The sequence below is a fragment of the Pistacia vera genome, unplaced genomic scaffold (assembly GCF_008641045.1).
Source record: "Pistacia vera cultivar Batoury unplaced genomic scaffold, PisVer_v2 Contig117, whole genome shotgun sequence".
Lineage (NCBI taxonomy): Eukaryota > Viridiplantae > Streptophyta > Magnoliopsida > Sapindales > Anacardiaceae > Pistacia > Pistacia vera.
The window spans coordinates 1,684,430-1,707,829 of NW_022195215.1; positions in this window are offsets into that span (position 1 = coordinate 1,684,430).

Genomic DNA, 23,400 nt, shown 5'->3' on the forward strand with positions numbered 1-23,400 from the left:
AGAAGAATTACTTTGAATGGCTTAAGAAACAAAAACAGGGAAACACAGAGAGTAACCTAGCCTTATCCAAACACTTAGTTGAAGAAACATGTAACGCCCCGCTTGAGGTACGTTGTTATTATTTCCTCTATCGCCCTTAATCGAGTTGGTTTTTGTTATTATTGTTTGTTTGAGTGTTATATTGAATGTTGCCCTGAAATTGGATGAAAATAGAAGAATCTTAGTGAACCAAGCTTCGCCGGGGCGAAGAAGAATCTTCGCCGCGGCGAAGATGTGTTGAAACCAAGGATGAAACTCTCTGGACGGTTTCGCCGCGGCGACATAAGTTTCTTCGCCGCGGCGACGGGCCGATTTTCATGTTGGTTGAGTTTTAGACATTTTCTTCCCTAAGGGCAATTTGACCTTTCTACCCCTAATTAGCAGGAAAAGTGGGAGGAATTGTATGGATTTTCATGGAAATATGTGATTTTTTTTTTTATTTGGGAGTAGTGGTCTGGGGTGGTGGGGGGGGAAGTGTGTAAAGAATCAAAGGATATGGATGGAATTTCCATAGAAGAATAAGGGCAAAATGGGAATGAGTGTGTTATATTTCTTTAAAAGGAATTAGAATCAAAGAAACCCCTCATTCTCTCTTCTCAAACGCCATCTTCATTCTTCTCCTCTCAACTTCTCTTTCTTTTGTTCAAGGAATTTCAAAGGATTTGAAGTGATTTAGGGTATAGAAAACACTAAGGCTTCCTAAGGTAAGGATTCTCCTTAAGTGAGTGATTGTAGATTTGATTCATTTGGTTTTTGAGGGTTTCATTTTTTGGTTAAGAGTAGAGAGAATAGCCAGAAAACCAAGTGGAAAGAGATTGGTGAAGTCTCTCCATAGCAAGTAGTAAAACCCAACCCAAGTGAGATTCATGAAATTTCTTGATTAGGGTTTTGAAGAAATGAGTATGTATTGATGTGCATGTAATATGCCATGTATGGAGTATTAAATGGAGATTTTATGCTTTGTGAATGTTAATCCTTGCAAATATGGAAATGGTTGTTGGATTGGCAAGGTAGTTGAGATGGAATTGAAGGGGTGTTATGGAACCCTTTTTGGAAGTGTGTTATTTGACAGGTTATTATGACTTTGTGAAGGGGTTTTTCCCCATTTGGATGGTTAGGAAAAGTTTTAGATTCATGGCTTGATAGAGTTTTAAGTGCACATGAGTTGTTTGATGAAATGCCTATAGAGAATTGAGTGTGAGTAAGAACCTTAATTCTTGCAACATTGCAGTTGGCATTTCACAAGTGCATTAGTAAGATGAATCATCCATGTGCATTGTTATATGCATTGACAAGTGACCTAAGAAAGAGTAGGGAACTTTGGTATAGAAATACCCTAGAGTAGAGAGCTTAGTGGGTAAAATTACTCTAAGGGTGAGAGCATTGAAAAATGCTACAATAGAATGAGTTAGAGAGTAGTATAGTGGGATGATGCTTTGTGATCATACCCACCGTTATGGGAATCGGATTGATGCTTTGTGATCATCATCGATCAGCCTTGAGGAGATGGGTTGATGCTTAGTGATCGTCCACAATGTAATAGGAATGGTAGATGGTTTGTGACCACTACCCGATTAGTAGAGATATGAGGTTGATGCTTTGTGATCATCATCCAACGGCTAATAGAAGCGGGTTGATGCTTTATGATCATCACCCGATAGTGACTAGAGACGGGTAAATGCTTGGTGATCATTACCCAAAATTCATGAGGAACGGTAGGTGCTAGGTGATCTCTACCCGATAGTTAGGAGGAACCGAGTTGGTGCTTTGTGACCTCACTCGGTAGTCACTAAAAGGGTTGGTACTGTGTGAATTCCACCCGATAGCCATAGAGAGTGAGATGGTGCTGTGTGAACGCCATCCGGCCGTACCTCCGGTAAGATGAGGACATGATGTTATTAGAAACAGAAATAGAAACAGAATTAGAAAAGGAAAGAATTAGAGTCCAACCAATGGGGACAGACAGTTAGAGAGTTTTACTTACTGAGCATTATTTGTGCTCACCCCGTTATTTTCCTTTGTGGATGCAGGTTCTAGGTGTTGATGCGGTTGGAGGGGCGTCGGCGCGCGAGGAGCAATAGCTACACTGTTCCACTATTTTGTCTTTTAAAATGCACTTTTGTAAACAGTAACCTTTGTGTATAAAAGACATGTGAATTGTAATGAAAAGAAACTTTTTGGGCCCAATTTTCCATTGTTAATTGCATGCATTGTACTAGTTTTCAGTAGGTGTTACAAAACAAAGGTGCTTACTATCTCTTTTTCTAACAATACAAAAGAGTGGGTGTTAGACTCTGGGCGCTCATTCCATATGAGCCCCAATAGGGACTGGTTTCAAGACTTTGAGGAATATGATAGGGAAACTATTTTCATGGGGAATAACAATACCTGTAGGGTTAAAGGTAAAGATAGCATAACCCTTAGACTCTGTAGTGGGAAACTAATAAAACTCACCCATGTTAGGTACATTCCAAAACTCAAAAGGAATCTCATATCCTTAGGAACCTTAGATGAGGAAGGGTGTTGTTATAGAGCCGAAAATGGGTGGCTGAATGTGTATAGAAACCAGAACTTTATCTTGAAAGGAGAAAAAAGGAATGGTTATACATCCCATGTGGAGAATACTATTCTGATTGTCTAAGTTTAGCCCTTGTCACCTCAAATATGTCAGTAACTGAAAGATGGCACCTTAGGATGGGACATATGAGCCAAAGGGGATTAGATATCTTAAGTAAACAAGGCATGTTAGGAAAGGATACTGTATCAACCTTAGAGTTCTATGAGAACTGTATTTTAGGAAAACAGCACAAAGTCAGTTTCCCAAAGGGCATACACCTGGCCAAAGGATGCTTAGACTACATACATTCAGACTTATGGGGGTCTAAGAAAGTGAGGTCTCATGGGGGTAGTAGTTATTTTATGTCCATTGTAGATGATTTTAGCAGGAAAGTGTGGATATACACCCTTAGAACTAAGGACCAGGCCCTGTCTAAGTTTCAAGAGTGGAAAGCCCTAGTGGAGAACCAACTAGACAGAAAGGTAAAGACTCTAAGGACTGACAATGGATTAGAGTACTCTAACACTGAATTTGATAAATTTTGTAATGAACAAGGAATCCTAAGATATAGAACAGTGAGAAGAACCCCTCAGCAGAATGGAGTAGCTGAAAGGATGAATAGGACTCTCCTTAAAAAGTTAGATGCTTGCTGTTCACTTCAGGTTTACCTAATACCTTTTGGGAAGAGGCCTTGTCCACTGCAACCTATCTGATAAATAAGAGCCCCTCTACTGCCATAAACTTTAAATGCCCTGAAGAAGTGTGGTCTGGGAAAAAACCTAGTTTAAGTCATTGGAGAATTTTTGGGTGTGCTGCCTATGCACATACCGTGGGGGGAAAGTTACAGCCTAGGTCCACCAAGTATGTGTTCCTAGGATATCAATATGGTACCAAGGGGTAAAGACTCTGGGACAGAGATTTACAGGGGTAAAAATCATTATTTCCAGGGATGTAGTCTTTAATGAAGGGGTGTTCCCTTGTAAAACCACTGGACAAAATACTGTTAACCACACCCCATCTGAACATACAAATAATCCATCTGAGATTGCAATAATTGAGGTGAAGCTTGTGGGTCAATAGGCTGAACCACCTCAATCTGATAAGGAACAAGCACCAAAAAACCAACCAGGACCAGAGGATCCTAGATCTGATAGTGAAAAAGTTGGGGCAGATGCTCCAGAGCCTCAACATGCCCAACTGGAACACTATCAACTTGCCAGAAATAGAATAAGAAAAGAGGTAAGACCCCTTGCCAGATTTTCTTATGCTGAACTAATATATACTGCTTTGCTTGTAGGTACAGGGATTCAAAGAACAGAACCAGATTCATATGAAGAAGCAATGAAATCCAAGGAAAGGGAAAAATGGAGGCAAGCAATGAAAGAGGAAATAAGGTCTCTTGAGGTAAATAGAACCTGGTCCTTGGTTCCCAAACCCAAGGACCAGAAACTAATAAATTGTAGATGGTTGTATAAGATTAAAGAGGGAATTTTAGCTACTGATCCTCCTAGGTACAAGGCTAGGCTAGTAGCTAAAGGTTACACCCAACGGGAGGGAATAGACTTCAATGAAGTCTTTTCCCCTGTAGTCAAGTATAAAACCATTAGGTTAATGCTCTCCATTGTTGCCCATTATAATCTAGAGCTAGAACAGATGGATGTTACCACGGCCTTCCTACATGGTAACTTAGAAGAGGAGATTTACATGAGCCAACCTCTAGGTTTTATTGACCCTAAAAAACCTGACCATGTGTGCATCCTGCACAAATCACTGTATGGACTGAAACATTCCCTAAGATAGTGGTATAAGAGGTTTGACAATTTCATTGTAAGCATAGGGTATGCTAGGAATAGATATGACAGCTGTTTTTATTTTAATTTGAATCAAAATATGTCTGTGTATCTCTTATTGTATGTGGATGATATGCTGCTGGTGAATGAGTCTATGGCTAATATTCATGAGTTAAAGGGAAAGCTTAGGTCAGAATTTGACATGAAGGATCTAGGAAATACAAAAAGGATCCTAGGAATGGACATTACTAGGAACAGGAGTAAACATGAACTACTCATTAGGCAGAATTCATGCTTAGAAAAATTGGTGTCTAAGTTTGGTATGGTTGATTCAAAACCAATGTCTATGCCTCTTGCAAACCATGTTGTGTTAAACAAGAGCCAATGCCCTAAAAATGAATCTGATTTAATCAAAACGGAATATGTTCCCTATGCAGATGTTGTTGGATCTGTGATGTATGGGATGATCAATATCAGACCAGACCTGTCCTATTCCATTTCCTTACTGAGCAGATTTATGGCAAATCCAGGCAGTAAGCACTGGACTGCCTTAAAGGAAGTGTTAAGGTATATTAATGGTACTCTGAATGTTGGTTTAAATTTCTGTAAAAGGCATAATACACTTGACTTGGTGGGTTTTGTAGACTCTGACTTTGTAGGTGACAAAGACATAAGGAAATCCACCACTTCATACTACTTTATCCTTGGAGGAAATTGCATTAGCTGGAAGTCACAGCTTCAGCCCATTGTTGCTCTTTCAACAACTGAAGTAAAGTACATTGCTATTGCTGATGTGTTTAAGGAAGCTATGGGGCTGCAAGGTTTGTTAGCTGAAGCAAAGCTGACTGATCGTAAGGTTACTGTATTCTCAGATAGTCAAAGTGTAATTCATCTTAGTAAGAATCAGTCTACCATGAGCGGACCAAGCATGTGGATGTTCGCTTCCACTTTGTCAAGGACTTAGTAACACAACGGGTAATTGATCTCAGAAAAGTATCCACTGAGGATAATCCAGCTGACATGGGAACCAAGATTGTCTCACTTGCAAAGTTCAAGCACTGCTTGAACCTGCTGCATGTGAGATAACTAGTGAAGATCCGAACTATGAGGGAAATGGTTGAGTTTGCTGCACTGTAAATTCTCAGCATTCAAGGTGGAGATTGTTGTCAGTGAATGCTGAAACGACGTCATACTAAGTATTAGTGGAACGATGTCGTTTTGAGATAGCTCCAAGATGATCCTGACCGCTGATTTAGAGAAAAAATCTAACGGATGAAAACAAGCCTCAAGTCAACACTATAAAAGGATTGAGTCTTTGCACAAACAATAGATCAAACGTAAGAGAGAGAGCCTATGTTTCGTATTCTTCAATCAATTAGGGTTCTTAATTTTCTAAGTCTGATTTCAGTTGTAATCTGTGGGTATCTTGAGTGGTTTTTGGGTTAATTAGTCAAGGGAAGAACTTATGTGTTCTTGGAATAGGAATTTCCAGGTTAGAGTATTCCTAGGGCAGATTACGGGTTTGAATCAGAGTTGTTTGATTTAGGGTTTTGCGCGTATTCTTGTAATTGTGACTGTAAGTGATTGTTCAATAATCATATTGCAGCGAACTCCCTTTTCCGGAGTTCAACGTGGATGTAGCTTGCTCAAATAGGGCAAGTGAACCATGGGTAAAATCCAGTATTGATTGGTTGTGTTTCTTGTTTTCTTTATGGTTTGTGATTGTTTCTTGGGTGATTGCATAACACAACTCTTTCCAGCGTTGGATGCTTCTCGTACTCTATTAAACTTTGTTATATATATATATAGATATTACTTTTAGCCATACATTTTCAGTTTCAAATACGCAAACAAGAAACCCCATAAATGATGGAGTGTAAAGCCTTGAATTTCCTCTTGGAAGGTTTCCTACCAAAGCAACAAGAAACATGCTGTGCAGAATTTGCACAAGTCATTTTTACATTTTAATATTGAAGGGATAGGGGGAGATAAAAACGGAATCCTATCAACTTGTTCCAACCTACTATAATAAGCTCATGGGTCTGAACTTAAGTTTCCTTTTATGTGAGAAGATTTCAACTTCCAAGTTTCACCTTTTAGGATCCGCAAGCCTGTGTCAGTTCCATTGAGTATAAAACATCCGGATAATTGTAAAATACAATCAACATTTTACATCAATAACAACAATAAAAACAATAATTGGCATAGCCCTACATTATTTCTACAAGTAAAAAACGATGCAAGATCATTTCCTGCATTATGACTTGAGATCATTGTATAATCACTTTCTTTTTTTAACAAAAGTCATGTTTACGTGAAATTTATTGATTAGGCTTCTCCCAAGTTTAAAATATTAATAACAATTGGGTGATTTTCATGGAGCTTTATTCAAAATCATGATAAGCCAATTAAATAATATAGGACAAGTTTAATTCTCCACCCATGAATCATATAGGCAGATAACAAGATTAAAAGGCATATTTGAAACTGAAAATGCATGTTTAATAGAGTATGAGAAGCATCCAACGCTGGAAAGAGTTGTTACAAGATTTAACAATTTTTTGAGGGCATAACTATGAGAAAGCTATTTACTGATTACCCGCATATGCCTTGAGTCCATAGAAACCATACAAAACAAGGCTCGAGAAAACAGGTCAACTGTCAATCTTATGGATTTTGAGTTTTTAATTATTTGTGTTTGTTCATTAGGTCTTCAGATGTTCATCATTGAATGCAATAAGATGTTCATCAAAAATTGGTTTGTGAAGACTTACAGGAGGCAACCATTTTAGAAAAAGGATTAGCAGTAAAGGTAAACAAATTTAAGTCACAAAATTTGGCAATTCTGTTATGTCCCTTGTCTGTTTGCTTTCTCACGATTGTGGCAGCACATTATATTGTGGTGTTGAGTTCTTCCCATATTTTTCATATTACAATTTGTTCATTTTTTGTTGGGTAAAAGTATTTGTTCAGAATACTTGACTCGAAAATTTTCTTCATTATCTATGTGGTTTTCAAACTCATTTTCATTTTCTTTTTTTCTTTTATTTATTTTAAATCGTTTGGTGTAGGTTTAGCAAATTTGACAAACCTGAAAAGCTTGGATCTAAGTTGGAATCAAATCACCACCAGTTCTCTACCTAGTTTAGGTATGTAACATATTAAAATCAGCAAAAGTTTGTTTTATGCTATAAATATTACACTTGAAAAACATATAATTAGAAGCACTCTTGCATAAAATAAAAACTTTGCAAATTAAATAGATGACATTGCAATCACATAACAAACATATTAATTAATTTATTTAAAAGATTTTATCGTTTGCATAGTAGTTTAGTAGTATGGTACTACTGTACAAGGATTGAAATATTATCATTTGCATGATTACTTCACTGTCCTAATAAAAGAGAGTAGGATAAATAGTAAGATTTTTAATTTCCTATTTTGTCATCCAACTCTCTCTTGATGCAGGTTTACAAAATTTAAAAAACTTGGAAGAGTTGAATATGACAGGGAAAGGAATGAGCAGTTCTCTTAATTGGCTAGGCTAGGTAACTTTAGTGACAACCAATATTTGTCAAAGTTTAAATCAAAATATTGAGTTCAATCATTTGGTATCTACAATTTTTAACTTACACCAATGAAAAAGAGAAATAGAATTAAAAAATCAGATAGGAAATTATCTATGCACCAACCTCTTATTCCCCCACGATTCTTGTTCGGCCTTCTCCCCTTTCTACAGTGTTCTCCCTCAACTATCCTTACAAGCCATTGAGGCTTTCCTTTTAAAAATACAGGATATCCCATGATCAATCCAAAAACCATTCCACAACCATAGCCTATCAACACCACTTTTCAACCGAATCCAATTGAAGACTCTGCATCATTTTCCAATTTTGAAGGTGGTTGTAATGTCTCATCACTTCTGCATTCTTTTGACAATGGATATCCAGACAATCCCAAGTTTCCCACATATGAAGTATTTCCAAAGGTATCAAAGTAGGGTGCTCGTGGAATGGGCCCCGTGAGTTGGTTTTGAGACAAATTTAACGCTCCAAGAAAACCTAAATTTGTCACTTGCCATGGAATTTTTCTGACAAGCTTGTTTGAAGAAAGATCTAAGGATTCAAGAGCATTCAAATTTCCAAGTGATGGTGGGATCATACATGTTAATCTGTTTAAAGAAAGATTGAGGTGTAGAAGGGAATGAAGCTCTCCAATTACTTCGGAATCACTCCAAGGAAGTTATTATTTGAAAAATCAATGGCAGTGAAAGCTAATTCTTTTGTTGGGGTAAGATTACTAGATAATAATCATCTATATAGGTATATGACAAAGTTTGTATAATTGTCTTGTCTACATTCTTTATTAAATAAACATATCAATTTATGTACAAGAGTTTATATACGTGGTTTAATACAGAAAGGGTGGGATTGTAATGTACGATTTGTTCTTTCTTTTTTCATCCAGTTATCTTTTGATGCAGGTTTAAAAAATTTGGAAAACTTGGAAGAGTTGTATATGGGAAATAATGTAATGAGCAATGATTCTCTTCCTTTCGGTAATTTTGGCTGTTGAACTCAATTAATTATTCAGAACAATTCTATAATTTCCTATGTGATTTTCAAATTATATTTCTTCTTTTCATTGGTTCAGGTTTAGCTAATTTGACAAATTTAAAAGTACTAAATCTTAGTTAGAATCAAATCAACAACTCTCTATCAAGTTTAGGTGTGCAATATCTATTAAATTTTCAAATATTTAGTAAATGTGAATGGTTTCAGTCCTCTAATTCAAAAGATCTTTCATTTCATTTTATTTTTTTCTTTTTTGAAATCTTGTTTTTTCGTATTTCCAGTGAGTCAACTAATCTTGACTAGTGTCATGCCTCTAATTTGAAAGAGTTTGGAGCCTAATTTTTCAATTTAAAATCTAATTCTTTCTCTTGGGGCAGGGGTAAAAATCATCACTGCTTTCACTGCCATTGATTTTTCAAATAATAACATCCTTGGAGAGCTTCCGAAGTAATTGGAGAGCTTCATTCCCTTCTACGTCTCAAGCTTTCTTTAAACAAATTAACAAGTTTTATCCCACCGTCACTTGGAAATTTGAATGATTTTGAATCATTAGATCATTCTTCAAAAAAGCTTGTTGGAAAAATTCCACAACAGGTGACAAATTTAGATTTTCTTGGAGCGTTAAACTTGTCTCAAAACCAACTCACGGGGCCCATTCCACGAGCACCCCACTTTGATACCTTTGGAAATACTTCATACGCGAGAAACTTGGAATTGTGTAGATATCCATTGTCAAAAGAATGCAGAAGTCATGAGACACTACAACCACCTTCAAAATTGAAAGATGATACAGAGTCTTCAATTGGATTCGGTTGGAAAGTGGTGTTGATAGGCTATGGTTGTGGAATGGTTTTCGGATTGATCATGAGATATCTTGTATTTTCAACAGGATAGCCTCAATGGCTTGTAAGGATAGTCGAGGGAGAACACCGTAGAAAGGGGAGAAGGCCGAACCAAAAATGTGGGGGATGAAGAGATCAGTGCTTTCAACATTGTTAAGAGTGTTGACTATATATGTGTTGTAGTTTTTTTTTTTTTTTTTTTTTTTCTTTCCTTTTAGCTTCTATGTTTTCTATCAGTGTAAGCAATCAACTATAAAAAGAGCGCAACATTAATTTTTTTTAAAAAGGCCTTGGTAATTTCAATTTTGATTTAAACTTGATAGTTACATGGCTAGGCTAGGCAACTTTAACGAAAACTAATATTTGTCAAAGTTTTAGATCAAAATATTAAGTTGGAATCATTTGATATCTACTATTTTTATAATAACTTGACCTTTTTAGTCTAAAGTAGTTTTCTTAAAAATTAGATCAAATTGCTTTTAGTTTTAGTTGTTGGACTCAATTAATCTTTGAGAATACGTAATTTCCCATCTGATTTTTCAATTCTATTTCTCTTTTTCATCGGTGAAGGTTTAGTAAATTTGAAAATATTGGATTAAAGTGATAATCAAATCACCAATGCTAGAGGTATGAAAAAAAAAAAAAACTGCAAAATTTTCTTTTAATGTTAAAATGAATAATAGCTTTATAATTGAACCTTTATTCTAGGTATTGCTTGCATAACGTGCGGATAAACAATAATAACAATTCAGTAGTATAGTATTACTCATTAAACTACGTTTGATTGTATCTACTAGTTGGCTCAAATGAATTAATTGAATCCAAAATATTATTGGAAAGATTTTTGTAATTTAATATCTAAATTCTTCTGTTGGTGTAAGATTACTAGATAATAATAATCTATATAGTATAAGAGAAAGTCTGTATAATTGTCTTGTGTACATTCTCTATTAAATAAACATATCAATTTATGTACAATAGTTTATATACATGGTTTAATAGTACGGCACTACTCTACATTAATTAGTTAGCTCAATATTATATTTAGATATTCATGATGGATATTACCTTAATTGATATGTAACATATTAACATTTGCAAAAGTTTTTGTTTTATGCTATAAATATCGCACTAAAAATCAAGTATAGTTAGAATACTTAATTGATAATAATTAGTGGATTCAGTTGATAATTTAACATATTTTATTTAACATGAATATATATATATACAATTTTTATGGCAACGAATAACTAACAATTTGATATTTCTAACATTGGATGAAGAATTCATTGTTATTTTATAAGGGGAATTCTTTGTATACCACAAAAGTTGCCCACGACAAACAAACTTTAAATCAACTCCACCACATTGGTCATTGATAAATCATAATTGAATTAAATGTTTATTTTCATTAATAAAAGTTATATATAATTAGAAAGAATTAGTCTTAAAAGAAATTAGTTTGGAATAGGCGCAAGTTACAAAATGAGGTAAAAGACTAAGACACTTATAATGGAAAGGTGAGTCATAAGTTGGCACATGGAATTATGTGTCAAGCGACCACTTATGAAGTGTACATTGAGAATTTGTGATGATTAATTTTAGAGTAAGCCAACTTTTTTCCACCTAAATAATGGTTTAATTATATTTTTCTATCCATAGGTTTTCAAAATATTATTTTACTAATCAAATTTATATTCCGTTTTCGATTCTGACATCGTTACAACCCCACACCACCACTATTCTCTTATTTGATCATCACTTACTAAAATCTCTTAAACTCTACGCTCATCAACCCTGTTAATCATCAGCAATCGAGCTATTAGGGTTTGCATAGTCGCCTTCCTGAGCCAAATTTTGATCAATCCTTACTACCAAAATCCAACCTTTCACCACCACCAAAAGACTTATTGATCTCCCCTCTTCAAAAGCCCCAAAAACCTGGACTGAGTTTGCTCTCTGTTCATCGTCAGAATATAAATTTTGATAATAAAATAGTATTTTAAAAGTTTGTAGGTGGGAAAAAGTCGTCAACTCTTAATTTTGGTAGAAAAGGCCCATCTATTATCTTATTAGGCCTCCTTTGTAAATATACACTTATTATCAGAAATTTAAATTGATTATTTTCCTTCAAATTAAAACTTTTGTTGGTGATTTTTTATAGTAAAAATATATGTTCTATTTATCTAAAGAGTTATTATCCTGTACTCTCCTAAGTGATCTTTTATTTTTAAAACATAGTTTGAAATAAAGTGATCAAATTTGAGAAATCATTTTAAAAATCCCATCGACCTAAAAACTTAAACTGTTACATAACCATAAATAATCATCAAAAGAAAGTGACAATGCAATACAATCAAATCGTACACATATCTGATACATGTGCACTTTTAATAGAAATTCTCTTAGAGAAAATATTATTTTTGAAACCACGAATCATCGCAAAACAAAATGTTACTTCTCATCTAGATTATCATTTAAGGGAACGTTACTACCATAAACATAACTTTTTTCAACTCTTGCTCAACTAATTTGGTTACATAGTACTTTTATCCTAAGGTTTGGGGTATATTGCACTTTCCTCAAATATTATATCATAATATTGGAGGTTAGTAATATACTCCAAACTTTATGGTGGTACTTACAAATGAGTAGTGTTACGCTTATAACAGATAAAAAATAAAAGATAAAATAATTATTTTACATAAATTTTGTGTAATTTTATCTATTTGTAAGTAAAACATTATTACCTATAAATAGAATAATGTTATACTTACAATTGAATTATACAAATAGATAAAAAAGAAATATCAGAATAATTATTTTACATAATTTTATACTATTTTTATTTGTTTGTATAACTTACTCGTATACAAACCATTATTTCAAGGGTATGTGACTCGGTGGTAATTTTCGCACTAGTTTTATTTACAGGAACGAAACATTAAATTCCTACGCTAATGGTATCTAGGAGGAGTAAATTTTGGGTTGAGTGTCGGCGGTTCAGTCATCAGTGAAGCGCGTTGACCAAACTCTCCACCTTTTTTTTTTTTTTTTTTTTTTGGCTTTCCACTGCCTTTGCATAATATTTTATGAATAGAACCATAAAATATCACTTAAATTCCTTATATTTATGGATTCCTATGATTAGTGATTCACGAATAATTTTTAAAAAATTAAAATACGATCCAAGAATTAGCACGTTATGATTTTTATGATTTTAAAAACATGTTTGATAGAGTATCCAAAATGTTTTTGGGTTAAAAAGACATAAAAAACTAAGAAAATCACTTTTTTTATTATTATTTATTATTTACATGTTTTCGGGGTTGTATTCAGAAATTGCTTTACATATATGTGTCGAAAATCATTTAAAAAACTAAGATATAATTCAACAATCTAATAGTTTTATTACAATTATTTGAAATTTTGGAAACTTGTTTGATCTTTATATATATATTCTTAGTTAAGGGACATAGAAAACCAAGAAAAATGGCATTTTTCTTTCTCTAATTTACACCGCTTTTTAATTGTATTCAAAAACTGTTTTTCGAAACTTTTTAACCAAACTTTTCAACAAAATTTGTTTTTTTTGTTTAAATAGAAATTTTTTTCAAACAAATCCACAAATTTTTGAAAATTGTAATTAATAAATTTTATAAATTTTGGAGAAAGATTTTTGATAATTAATTAATTTTAACAAGCCTTTCCGGTGGAACCTTTCCATATGATAGATCTGTTTTGGATTTTGGTATCATTTCTTAAACAATATTAATGTTTTTATATAAAATTTATTTAAAGTGATATTATTATAAGTTCTATCATTGTGTACAATTATGATTAATAATAATTTATAAAACTCATGATAATGGCTACTGTTATCATATTTTATTATTTAATATAATCTTTAAAACTCATATAATGTAATATTAGATTACAATAACAATAAATATAACTTAAAAATATAACATAAATTGTTTATAAAGTAAATAATATTTTATAGATCAAATGCATTATTTATTTTGTTAGAAGAGTAATGCTACGTCCATAACCTATTCTTATAAACTTTTTTTACAACGTCGCCATAACAGTTGAATTGACGCTATCACGTCAGCTCCATCACACCTAAGGCACAAAATAATTTTAATTAGACCAAAAAAACGATCATTCTTTTATAAAGAACAACAGTTCCTCACGAAATTAATAATCGTTTCTTAAAAATAACAATCATTCTTTATGAAATGAATACGTTCCTTAAGAATAACATTTCCTTTCATAAGGATGACTATTTTTTAAGGAAAAATCATTTCTATAAAGAATTGAAGTTCCTTCATAAGAATACGTTCTTAAAAATGAACGATCGTTCGTTTCTCATAATGTCTAGGTTAGGTGAGAGCTGACGTGATAGTGTCATTTACTACGACATTAGGGTTATAAGAGATAGCTGTAGGATTGAGTTATAAATGTAACATTTTTATGTTAGAAACCTTTTTATATATTTAGGTTCTATATTTAGATTTTATCTTTTAAGTTACACGTTTTATTATTAATTTCGTCATTTCCAATACTTATGTTGAAATTATTCGTCTACATATAATATTAATCTTATTATATAAATGAGAGGAATACTAATTCCAATTGCATTTGTAATTATTGTTAACTTTTTGTGTGATACGTGTAAAAGGATATAATATATATTTAGTTCATAAATTTTAAACGGTGTCATGAAAATGATTGTCATATTACATAGTAGTTAGCATTATTTTATATATTATACAAAAAAAAAAAAAAAAGATTGTTTTAGCTTATACCCTCAAGACATATATTAAAGATATTAAAAAACAAAATATTTATTTATTTTTATGTATATTATACATAAAAGACAAAAAAATAGAGAATTTTGGCCCTAAGAAAACATATTAAAATAACCCAAAACAAATAACCGATTCCACGTCAAAATTCATTTTCGTCGTGTGTTTAGGTGAAGAGGAAGTGGCGACCAATTCAGTCAAAGAGTCAACACAAACCCGAGTAGAATTTAATTTCACTATGCTCAAATTTCTAATTCTGTATTTTATTGCGCAGGCAAATCATGGTCTGCCACGTGTTCATACGTTGAAAGGAGCCCCGTATGGTTGACCTACAACTCTATGCATGGGGAGGCAGAAACGACACCTGGTCGTGTCGTCGTGAGTCTGTGCGCTGGACTTCTACAAAAACAAATCCCATTGTCCCTTGACGCGCGTGATAAGTAAATCAGCCATTTCGATGCTTCAGGTGGAGCGTGGTTTAAGGTGGTTTAGAATGCGATTGGGATGATATTCTTCTGAGTACAACCTAGGTTTTGTTTTGTTGCGGATTGTACCTTTGGGTACAAGCACCGAACAGTGGCCGTGACGTTGACTAATGATTTACACTGTTTATCTTTTTATCACATAAGATTTTTATATAACTTAAATTTAATTATATATATTCACGATATTTATAAATTAATATCATAATATCTTGATTAAATTATTTATTTTATATATACAAAAAATAAATAATTTCGTTAAAAATATCATTTTTGGCATATTATCATTGATTTTTAGTTTTCACATTTTCTCAAACCTTTTGTAGCAAGTTCAAAAATTTTATTTACGGCTCTTTATTTTAAATTAGAATTCCCATTTTTGGATATGAGTTAAGATTAGATGCCAAAGTTTGATTGAATTTTTGTTTGTAATCAGTAAATAATAAAATCATATTTATATTTCAAAAAATAACAAACATTTGCAACAGAATCAAAAGATATATATGTATACATGTATACTGTTGTGTGTGGTTTTTCCACCAAGCTCGGGTTAACGCGAGGATATAGCTCGACCCAAAATGATTTCGGCAACTATGATTGATCGACCCAACATAAGTTCGTCGAGCCGTAACTCGACCTAGCACAAGCTAGTCGCAGACAATTTGAGAAATTAATCAATCAACCCCCAGATTACTTCAGATCCCGGATATTGCAAGAACGACTAGATCAACAGTTGTTGTTGCGCGATCATAGCGCCCAATCGCAGGGATATCAAAATTATGATTCAAATAATTTGTAATCCCCTTAATTTCACTCTTTCCTTTATGTAAATCTTGTATATAAACTCCATAAAACGATGCGGAGGGGGATACAAATTCTAGATAAAAACTACATTGTAAGCTCTCACAACATATACAAAAAACACAATAGATGTAGGCTATTAACTTCACCGAACCACTTTAAAAGTTCTCTTTGTCATTTACTTTCTAGCGTTATCATTCACTTATCGCTGATTACCCGTAATCACACACACATCAGTTTCGATCTCGACAAGGTTGATCGGATCTCGCTGGTTGGTGCAGAATTCTATATCAACATTTTGGTGCTAGAGGAAGGGCCTTTGCCACTATTTCAAAGATCCCAACAAACGTTCACCGCGATTTACCTATCCTAAAACCAAAATGGTGTTCACCAGATAAAGAACTACCACTAGAAATCACGAGAACGTGAAAACCGCCCACCAGGAGATGCAACAGGAGAACTCTGCATGCCGACCACCTGTGCCGCCAGCTCAGCACCTGGCAAACAATCAAGGGGCAAGGACATCAACAAAACATGGCTGAGATGAGGAACCAACAACCAGTCACCCATAACCCTGACCAGTTGCATTTCACCAACGTTACCCCAATAGGTATGAATTCTGCAGGTTGGCAGTCCATTTCATCATCACCAGGGGGCGATCAACACCTCCAACCTCACAGACAGCACCTCACGCACGAGCGAGAGTCCCGCAGGTAAATAAATCCTTGGAGGCAGCCGGGGAATTAGCCGTTGAGGGAAAGCGAAGGCGACAGACACCACCGAAAAGCTCGGCGGTATCTCCAACTTTAGCGTGTCAATTTTAACCCACGCCCAAGACAAAATCGATTTTCGTAGGCTTGAGAACGGTTGAGAAAATCTGTCAACTCATTCAAGAAATAATGGGGCCAAGGTTTTTCTAGTAGTGTGTGCAGATTTCATTTTTGGAATAACTGAATTGTTTTAGATGAACTTGTATGTATGCATGTATATATTATTTCATTTTTTTTGCAATTTATGTCCAATGTGTTAATTGGTTTATCAGGAAATTTGATAAGGATTATTCATACTGAATATGGAGAGAGGTATATTTGGTCTATGTGATGTACTGAATCTAGAGAGAGGTATATTTGGTCTATGTGATGTTCGCATGAGTATAATTTGTATTTGGTGTTAATTGTTCTTGGTGTTGTAGCTGAGACAAATGAAGGATGCATTAGGTATTGGTTTGGTGATAATGATAGCAATGAGATGAAGCAACTCTAAACGTCTCTATGAGGTATGTTTTGTTATTGCTGGCTAGCCTAGTTGTTGTTAGTTGTGATTTTCTTTCATAACGAGTGAACTCTATATCAATTACAGAGGATTAAAAATCCAACAATATATTAATATATTGTCTCTACTTAGAACTTGTTATATGGGTTGAATCCAACAACTTCACAATATTCTATAATTTTTTTTTTTTTTAATTTTCACCGACTAAATTGCTTTTCTAAAGAAAGGACAACGAAAAACAATTAAAAATAAGATATTATCTCCACTTATAACTTCTTACATTGGTTGCATCCAACAACTTCCCATGTATTACTCCAAAGAAAGAAAAAGGTGAATTTAACCACTAATATAGTTGGAAAAGTTAACAATTATAATTCAAATACAGAGTAAAAGTAATGTCCTTAAGTTTAATTAGTTCGGTTAATTACCTTCTCACCACTTTACTTCAACAAATTAAAGTAATTGACTTGAAAATTTGGGTTAGTTTAATACATCTTTTAAGAAAATATTATTACCTTGTCGTGTAAAATGTGCTTGAGCTTGTTTTTAAATGAAATAAAATTATCAACGGAAAAGTATATTTATTTATAATATTTTTGTTGAATTGATTATATAAAATAATCATTAATTAATTCGAAAGTCTACAACCGTCATTATGATTTACGAGATATGTGTATCACATGAGATAAGACTATGAACTTAAAGTCTTGATTTTTAAGAGACTAACAATATGTATAACAATAATAAGCCAAATTAATGTAACAATTGAACTGTGGAAACTTATAAAATAAAGATGAAAAATATAGAAAGTGAAATCATGGTATTCGTCTAATAATAAAATAAATAAAATTAGAATAAATAAAAGTAATAATTTTTCTATTGATTTTATCAGTTCATAAGGACAAAGAGCCATTTCCACCCTTTCTTTCAGTTTTTTTTTTAAATATAATTTTTTATACCAATAATATATGAATGTTTAATTAGAGACATGGTTAAGTAGATCGTATTATTTATTTTCAGTTAAAATATATTTAAAAAAAATATTCTCTCCACTTAGGACTTCTTTTACCGGTTGAATCCAACAACTTCCCATTATTCAAAAGAAAGAAATTAAAAAAATGAAAAGTAATTGCTTTTTGACGGATCAGCTATTAGAATTTTTTTTTTTTTTTAAGGTTAATTACTTTATCACCATTTTAAAACTTCAACAAACATTGATACAACTCCAAGAAAAATGTTGATTATAAAATAGATAATGATAACAGCTAATAAGATTCATAAATTTTTTATGTATGCTTTAAAATTGGGTTATTTTAACGTGTGTCTTTAAGGGTAAACTTTAAGACTATTAACAAACAAATTTTGTGATTAGATAAAATAGCCACTAAATGATTCGAAAGTCTACAATTTTGATAACGAGATATGTGTATCACATGAGAAAAGATTGTGAACCTAAAGTCTTGGTTTCTAAGAGACTAGCAATATGTATAAATTTTGTGACTAAGGACTTCTTATGTAAATTTTGTGAAGACCAAACTTATCTACTATTGGATTTATCTATAAAAATATCAATACTACTAAATTGCTTCTTTCTAACAGTGAACTCTAAAACAATTACAAGGATAAAAAATTCAACAATATATTAATCTATTGTCTCTACTTAAAACTTGTTCTATGACTTGAATCCAGCAACTTCACATTATTTTATAATTTTTTTTTTTTATTTTCATTGGCTAAATTGGGTTTTTTCTAGGATAAGTACGCAGAAAACCAATTGAAAAGACTAGAATGGAACAATATATTATGATATTATCTCCACTAATAACTTCTTACATGGATTGCATTGCATCCAACAACTTCCCATGCATTATTCTAAAAGAAAAAGGTAGTTAAATTAATTTGGTTAATTCCTTTCTAACGACTTTAAGACTTCAACTAATTAAAGTAATTGACTTGAAATTTGGTTTACTTTCATTCATCTTTTAAGAAAAATGTTATTATCTTGTCGTGTAAAATATGCTTGAGCTTATTTTCTAGATAAAATAAAATGATCAACAAAAAACATATTTATTTATAATATTTTTGTTGAATTGATTAGATAAAATAGCCACTAATTGATTTGAAAGTCTACCACCTTCGTTACGAGATGTGTATCACATGAGACAAGACTATGAACCTAAAGTCTTGATTTCTAAAAGACTAGCAATATGTAAAATTTTTTAGATAAACTCTTTAAATTTAAATTTTGTGAAGTATAAAATTTAAAATAATCTTTATCGTTATTTCGAATTGCACCCACCAAATTGCTTCTTCTAGAATGAGTCAACTTAGAATCAATTAAAAAAAAAACTAGAAACGGAATAATAATTAAAATGTTTACTCCACTTATAATTTCCTAAATGGGTTGATCCAACAACTTTTCATTATTTCAAAACAAATGATGTGTAATTAAATTATTCATATCCGCGGAAAAATAAACATTTAAAATTGAATATATAAATAAATAGTCAAGTAATTGCTTTTTTATTTAAAAAATAAAAAAGAAAGAAAAAATAACCAAAAGAATAAAGGATAGATAATATGTTTCCTTATGCAAGACAGGGTCAACCAGGGGCGGATCCAGAAATCTTTATTAGGGTGGGCCAAACAAAATTTTTTAGTTCTAAAATTGAGAGTGGGCCACAATTTTTTAATATTTGACAATAAAAATTAAGGATGGGCCAAAGTTAAACTAAATGAAATAATGTATTTAATTTTTGGTTTTTAAAAATTGAGGGTGGGCCATGGCCCACCCTTAATACACTTTGGATCCGCCCCTGGGGTCAACTGTTGTTGACAGAAATAAATGCCTATAAGTTTGATTTTATTATGTTATCATTACTTTTAGACTTCAAAAAAAAAAAAATAATAATAAAAATAAATAAATAAATAACTTAGAAAATTAGATTACTATAGTACAACTTTAGAACAATGTTGATAATAAATATTGATAAGATAAGATAAAATAGCCTTTAATTTATTTAATAGACTAACATAACCCTTCATTTACGGTATATGTATCACATGAAATCTAGAATATGTCCAAAAGAAGTGGGTGCCACATTTTCCAGAAAGCTTAAATTTTTTCCAGCAATGATTTGACATGAAAGTCGTCCTCAGCTTGTAGAGATTTTTATTCTATTTCTTAAAGCAACCAATATGTTTTTATAATGTGAATAAACGTGTACTCATTAGTCTTTACACCTCCATTGTCTACATTTATCAATGGATATAAAAATGATTAATAAAAATTAAGTTTTATATATTATTTTATAATGTTGTTTCTTTAGTGGTTTATCACTTGGTAAGGAAACTAAACGATTTTATTAATTTTCTTTGTTTCAGTTTTTTTTTTTCTTTTTACTAAATGATATTAAATGTATTTGTTGAGGCTTAGAAACTGAGACTTGAATAGAATATTCTACTATAAATAGGATAGAGATAGTATGTTGTGAATCACTAAGATAAAAATGCGCTAAAAAATAGGGTGTAACTAATTATATTTTATATAAAAAAATAAAATATATTGTTTTAAAAAAAGAATAATAAATGTAAATAAAATTTATTTTAGCTTTCTAAGAAAAAGAAATTAAAACAATTATTATATAACGCTAGAATTGGCTAGAAGCGATTCGAGTGTTAAAGTGACTTTCACTAATTGTTAGAATGAATGTACAAAGCCAGTTAAAAAGAATTCAGATTTCAATTTAACCCTTAGAAAAGGGTTTTTTTTAGTAAATACTATATAGTTTTGAGACTTTGTTAATCAACACATTATTTTGCTTAGTCTCAAGAAATTTGGTACCAAGTTTTGGAATACGGTCGGGGTACCAACTTGTGTGTTTCCTTTCCTTTTATTTGTGGATGTGGCTTTTTGAGAACCACATTAAATTATCTTATCATATGTGTGATTAGTGATTGATTACTCATAAATACACTAATAGTTGACTATTAAAGACAACATTATCTGTAGTCGATCATAAACTTTAAAATTTAACCAATAGTTGACCTGGAATAGTAATGTAACATTGACTTGGAAAATAACGAAAAGTATATAATATGTGTTTGGTATAATGTTTTTAAAATATAATGACAAAAAGCATTATAACGATTTATTGAATTAGATAAGATAAAATTACACCTCAAGTTAATTCTAAAGTCTAATCATAAAAAGTGATAATTTTATTATTGTTTAACTTATTGATTTGTGTTTCTTTTAAGTAATTTGTGTTCATTGATCTAAAGTTGACAAGGATTGCCAAATCCTTCTTTTATTTGTACAATTCGTTTTATTTAATATTATTTGGTTTTACATTTAAGTTATTTTAATTTTAAATTGAAAATTTAAAACAAATAAAAAATGATAGGAGGAAAACATGATCAATAAAAATCCAGTCTTATGTGATTTAGAGAAATAGATTTTAGAAATAAAAAATTATATCCTTTACTGTTCTAATTATGAACTTTCATCTTTAATGGATATAATACTTTCCAAAAATCGTCAAATCGCTTAAACTTGACTAATTTCGCTTACAATGCTATTAAAGAGCACTTAACAGCATTGAATATTACTCGTTACACCATCACTACAACTCATGAAACTCCCATGGAATTTCATATTCAATAGAAATTACAGTATAAACAAGGATTTGAATACATGAAGGAAATTTTAACTATTACATTTCCTATCTCATAAAATAGCCAATTTACTGTACCTCCCACTATAGTACATTTAAGACAACCTTTCACTATACAATTTGTATAAGCTTCTAAAACAATACACCATGATAATAAATAGAAATGATCTAAGTTTAATATGGTCTTTAATGGTAACTTTTGATTGGGACTCATAAGAGGTGGAGTGAAGCTTTACTTTTAAAGATCAAAGGGAGAGGAAGCTAATTCAGGTTGTGGTCGATTGGGAAATCGCCAGAGATTGGTTGGGAATGTAAGAAAAACGTGCTGGATTAAACGACTTAATCTGCAAATTTTAGAAGAAATCCTGGAAAAAATATTAGCTAGATTGATATAGCACGAAGAGTGCTCCAAAACGGTATATTACTCGACGGTAACTCGTCGGAATCGCTGGTCAAAGTTTGCTGACCAACAATCAAAGATACTGAAAAACAAATTAAAATTTGATATTTTTATAGCATTTCAACTTTCTCACGTTTATTTTTCATTATACAATAATTGTGTTTAGACAACTAAGGAAACATCAGCCCGACTCAAAAGTTGGTAGTTTTCTTTAAGCCAAGAGAAGAGCAATAATTGTTGATAGATATAGAAAAATAATTTCTATCGTAAATGACCCGTTTTGCCATAACTTTTAATTGAGTAGTTTGACTTGGAAAAGTAAGTTACTTGGAATGTCAGCTTATAGAAATTGACAAGTTCATTGAGTTGATTTGAGCTTTTAGAATTTTATGCAAATATAAAGGTTAATTAATAGTGTTACGTATATAATGTGTTTGGTGTTGTTTCTTATATTAAAAAAATTAAAACGTATTTTTATTTAACTTATAATGTTTTACTAAAAGAGGTATTAAACATGAAACAAATAAAGTAAAGATACATTGATTTAATGCCAATTATCTCTAAGAATAGAATTATAAGCCAAATTATAATAACACTTGAAATTTGAAAACTATTAATTAATTACGGCAAATATGAAAAGTGACATCATGGTATTTTTTAATAATTTTTTTTAAAATTAATAAATAAAAATAATAAATTTTATTGGCTGGTTGTATCGGGAACAAAAGTCACTTGTCTTCTTCCCTTCAACTTAATTTATTTCTACATTTAGGTTCATATTTAATTTCCTATAAATTTATTTGCATCTAGCTAGTACCATATAATTTTAATAAAATGATTTCACATTATTATAAATTCCTCAAAAATTTCTCATTTACTATTAAATTTGAAGATTTCAACTTATTTTATGGAGTTGTTATTTTTATGATTATTGATTTATGTCTTCAATATTTTGTGAATAATTTTGTAATACATTATATGATAATATGCATGAAGCAATTTATTTGTTTGAAAATGATTGAATATTTGTATGTTTAAAGAGGCTATCAAGGTTGAGTAACTTGGAGGAATTAAATTTAGGAAGCAACAACTTCAACAACAGTATCTTATCATCTCTAGCTGGTGTCTCCTCATTAAAATATTTGAATCTAGA